At 53.4% G+C, this 4805-nt stretch overlaps 1 long non-coding RNA gene across 1 annotated transcript; it reads left to right on the top strand.

Annotated features, from left to right (window-relative positions):
- Positions 1-683: 683 nt before the first annotated feature.
- LOC138734150 (uncharacterized) lies at positions 684-4319 on the top strand. The gene is made up of 4 exons (XR_011339530.1): positions 684-794; positions 1625-1740; positions 3280-3401; positions 4275-4319. It is a non-coding gene; the product is annotated as an uncharacterized lncRNA (long non-coding RNA).
- Positions 4320-4805: the final 486 nt, after the last annotated feature.

The raw sequence follows: 4805 nt of genomic DNA, 5'->3' as shown, positions 1-4805 counted from the left end.
CCAGAGGGCAGACTTTCGACTCTTCAGGGGGCTGGGAGCTCTTCAAAAAGGAAATCCTAGCAGCTTAGCAGCAAGCCATCGCCATGCTCCAGAAAAGGAGCCGGCAGGGGAGAAAACCAGCTTGGTTGACTAGCGAGATAGTTGATAGGGAGACTTGAGAGACATCAAAAAAAAGAGGAGGGTCTGTGAGCTTTGGAAGAAGGGACAGGCATCTTGGGTGGACTACAGGGAGGAAGTGAGATCATGCAGAGGGAAAACGAGGGGGGCTTAGGCCCAACTAGAAATCAAATTGGCTAAGTCTGTGAAAGATAACAGAAAATCTTTCTATAAATACATTAACAATAAAAGGAGGACTAGGGAGAGTGTTCAGTTCCTATTGGGTGCAGAAGGGACAACAGTGACAGGGGACGAGGGCAAGGCTGAGGTACTTAATGCCTTCTTTGCCTCAGTCTTTAATAGTAAGGAAGGTTGTTCCTTCTGTGTACAAACCCAGGAATTAAAGGAGCAGAAAGAGGCTCCCATGATCCAAGAGGAGGTGGTCAGAGCCTTGCTTGCCCAGCTATACACCACAGGTCTATGGGGCCAGATGGGATCCACCCAAGAGTATTAAAGGAGCCGTGGATGTGCTGGCCAAACCCCTTTCCATCATCTTCCAGCCGTCCTGGCTGACTGGGGCAGTTCCACTGGACTGGAGGCTGATGTTGTGCCCATCTACAGGAAGGGTTGCAGGGAGGATCCAGGGAACTCCTGGCCTTGTCAGTCTGACCTCAGTGCTGGGAAAAGTCACGGAACAGGTGATCTTGAGTGCTATCATGAAGCACATGCAAGAAAACTGGGTGATCAGGCCCAGTCAACACGGGTTCATGAAAGGCAGGTCTTGCCAAACTAACCTGATCGCCTTCTATGACAAAGTGACTCGGCTGCTGGATGAGAGAAAGGCTGTGGATGGGGTCTTCCTGGACTTCAGTAAAGCCTTTGACACACTTTCTCACAGAATTCTGCTTGAGAAACTGTCACCTCTGGCCCAGAGAGGCGCACACTCTCCTGGGTGGAAAACTGGTTGGATGGCCAGGCCCAGAGAGTGGTGGGAAATAGAGTTAACTCCAGCTGGAGGCCAGAGACAAGTGGGGTTCCCCAGGGCTCAGTGCTGGGTCCAGCCCTGTTCAATGTCTTTATCAATGACCTGGATGAAGGGGTTGAGTGCACCTTTAGCAAGTTTGTGGATGACACTAAGCTGAGGTTGTTTAGCCTGGAGAAGAGGAGGCTGAGGGGAGACCTTATTGCTCTCTACAACTACCTGAAGGGAGATTGTGGAGAGGAGGGAGCTGGGCTCTTCTCCCAAGTGACAGGGGACAGGATGAGAGGGAATGGCCTCAAGCTCCACCAGGGGAAGTTCCGGCTGAACATCAGGATAAAATATTACACGGAAAGGGTCATTGGTCCCTGGCAGAGGCTGCCCAGGGCGGGGGTTGAGTCACCTTCCCTGGAGGTGTTTAAAGGACGGGTGGATGAGGTGCTGAGGGGCATCGTTTAGTGGTTGATGGGAATGGTTGGACTCAATGATCCAGTGGGTCCTTTCCAACCTATGGATTCTATGATTCTATGATTCTTTTTGCTTTGTCAGCAGAGACAATCTGACAGAAGTATTGATGATGAGAGAGCTCCTGTGGGATCCCGACGCCTCCTCAGGGAGAGAGGAAGAAGCGACGTGCTGGTGCCCTCCAAGCCAGCAGGATTTGGGTATGTGGCTTCCTCGGGACTCATTACTCTTTCTTAATCACTGTTGATCGTGTTGACGGCGCGAGCCGAAGCATTCTCCACTTTGGGTTAGCATGTGACGGCATCGCGTTTAGTGAACGCTGGATCAAGACAACAATACTAGGGTGGCAGGGGCTTCGCCAGCCGACCCTGTGCACGCCACGCAGCATGAACATGGCACACACATGCCAGGCCCACGCCCCACACATGCAATTCACCCCCCATGCACATCGTGCTGCCCCCATGCACACACCATGCATGTGCCAGGCTAGCGCCACAACCACCCCATGCACATGCTTCGAACATGCAAGTGGCATGCCACACACCAGCCAGGCACACGCCATGCACACACCTTGCACACACAAGCAGCATACCACATACCACACGCATGTATTGCACACGCAGGCAACATGCCACGCATGCCATGCATGTGTTGTGTACATGCCACACACTCCACACACAGGCCACTGCTTCCATGCACATTCCAGGCTCATGCCACAACAGTCAAGCACATGTCACGCACACGCCTTCCACATGCAGGCAACATGCCACGCATGCCACACTCTCCCTGTGTATGTTATGTACGGGCTGTGTACATACCATACACATGTCATGGACATGCTAGCACATACCATGAAGATGATATGCCAGCCACACTGCAAGCACGCTGCACACACACGAAGAGGGAAAGGAGGAGAAGGGGAGCTTTGGAAAGCGCTTTTATGTTGTTAGTGTAGAGAGTACCAGGAGGGAGGTCGCTTCTTTGATTCTCTTCTACAACCAGGCTTCTTTGCATTTAAAACCCTTCCGTGTCACAGGGTTTATAATGGTGCAACATCCGTTACACTTGCTGCAGATCCTCTTGGTTCAGACGTTTCTCTGTTTCCAGTTACACAGAATACCTGTTTAGGCTTCTCATCTATTTTGAGGCTTAGCATCTTTTTAGACTTCTTTTTAGTGTTTGTGTTAAACTATGCCCCATAACAGTGGTACGGAAGGGGAGTTGTTGCGTTTTTAACGGTAACTGTAGAGTTAAGGTACCTCAAGTACCTTGGGGAAATGCAGACGCACCTCTTAGAGGTCCCTCATCTTTGCAGAGCGCTGTGGAGCCTTCCCATCTCTCTCATACACTCGCAGCGGAAGAAGAGGAGGGCGCCCACGGGTGAAACGGAAGCCGTTGCCATTCAGGTGAGAGGAGAAACGTCCGCTTTGCAGCTCTGAGTGAGGGTGACGTTTGTGATGCTGACTCCTGGTTCGGGAAGCAGCTTCTGCCTCCTCCGTTTGTTTCTCTGTGGATGAGGGCTCGGTGTATTGGCCCGGCTTCTGTGCCAGTGGCGTGGTCCTGTCGTTGACCACATCGTTGTTCATCGTGCGTGGGGGTGGGGGGCTTTTTCTGTTTTCTTACTTATGCTCCGATTGTCACCTGTAACTGGACAAATGACTCTGTTAGCATCGTGATGGTATTCCGAGGTGGCGTTAAAAATTCCTTAACGGATCGTGCACGTCTCTCTCTCCTCACAGCCCAAAAAGCCAGTCTGGAGAATGTCCTTACTGCAGAAAACCTGGCAAAAGTCTCGCAGAACTTCCCTGCTTTTTCAAAGCCCGATATTCTTCCACCTTCCATCCCGTCGTGAGGAGTAACGGTGAGTGAGCTGGCACGGCACGGGGGGAGGAGGAGGATGAACTTTATCTGCTCTCCGCTGGCTAAACGAAAGGGCTGTGGGACCATCTTCATGGCATTGTTGCCGAGCGAGGCCTCGTGTTGTTGCCCTTTAGCGTTCCTTTGCACGTGTGTACGTGTGCGCTTACGCACGAGTTGATGTTGCGTCACGGCTGTTGGGTGAAAGCCCCGGGGAAGGCGATGGCCGAGCAGAATGCGCGCAGGCCGTCCGACGCTGTTCAGAAGGCGGTTGGATCCCTGACGAGCCTGCAGAGGCACCTCAGGGCCCCGCAAGGGTGGAAGGTTCATGTTCACTTGGCGTGGAGACGGATGGTGGTGTAACTAAGCGGGTAGCTTCGCTGTTGGGATCTGCAGCTGGAAGCTGTTGTGGGGTCGTCCCGTGGGTCTGAATTTTTCCAGTGCAGAGGACGTGTGCTGAGACCGCCGATCTGCTTGCTAAGCCAGAGGGTCCAGCTCTAGGGGTGGAAAGGTGACGCGGTGTTGGCCGTCCTCGCCACACGAGAGCCGGCAGCACCGGGGGCCTCCTTAGCATGAGGGTGTCTGCAGCTGAAGTGGCTTCTTTTGCCTCTCTCTGCTCGAATTGGGCAGATCTCATCCTTCAAGCGAACGCAGAAGGCTCCGTATGCTCCCAGGTCCCATAGAAAGGGAAGTTTGGGGATTCCCTGACTGCAGTAACCCCTGCTGCTGCCTGTGGATTGTTGTGCCAAAGACACCCTTCGTGCAGGGAGGGGGCACATGGGAGATGGGTGACGCGCTTACGTAAAGAGTGTCCTGCGGGCGGTGTGTCTCCTCGGAGCCGTGTGAAAGCCGACCTCCGCTTTCTCTTCCCCTCTAGAGCAGGCAGAGGATGGGCTGCAAGGCTGAGAAAACCAGAGCGAGGCAAGCGGACAGCTAGACTCAAAGTGGGGAGAAACACTGATGCCTGGTTAACAAAGGAGTTTCCACTGCTGAAACGGATGAGAACAGACGTCGCGAGCGTCCTTCTGTTGTGGGCCAGCAAGGGAACCGCTTCTCTGGGGAGAAGTTGCACACGGCCGGGGGGTTCTGTCATGGGAGGTGACTGAAACCTGATTCCCGATCCTGGTTTTGTGAAGGAGAAGAAAGGGCCGTGAGACCTGAAGGCAGGGCTCTGCTTCGAGGCAAAGGTGAGTGCCCCATGCACACGCCATACGCATTCTAGGCTCATGCTATGCTCACCCTATGCATACGCCATGCACAAGCCTTGCGTACGCCACTGCGCCCATGCACACGCTGTGCACATGCCAGGCTCATGCCACAACCACCCCATCCACATGACACACACATGCCTTGCACACACAAGCAACATGTCACTCACACCACACATACCATGTGCTTGTTATGTTTA

This window comes from Phaenicophaeus curvirostris, unplaced genomic scaffold (assembly GCF_032191515.1).
Source record: "Phaenicophaeus curvirostris isolate KB17595 unplaced genomic scaffold, BPBGC_Pcur_1.0 scaffold_67, whole genome shotgun sequence".
Classification (NCBI taxonomy): Eukaryota; Metazoa; Chordata; class Aves; order Cuculiformes; family Cuculidae; genus Phaenicophaeus; species Phaenicophaeus curvirostris.
The sequence above is the reverse complement of the archived record's forward strand: the minus strand, read 5'-3'. Positions and strand labels throughout refer to the sequence as shown.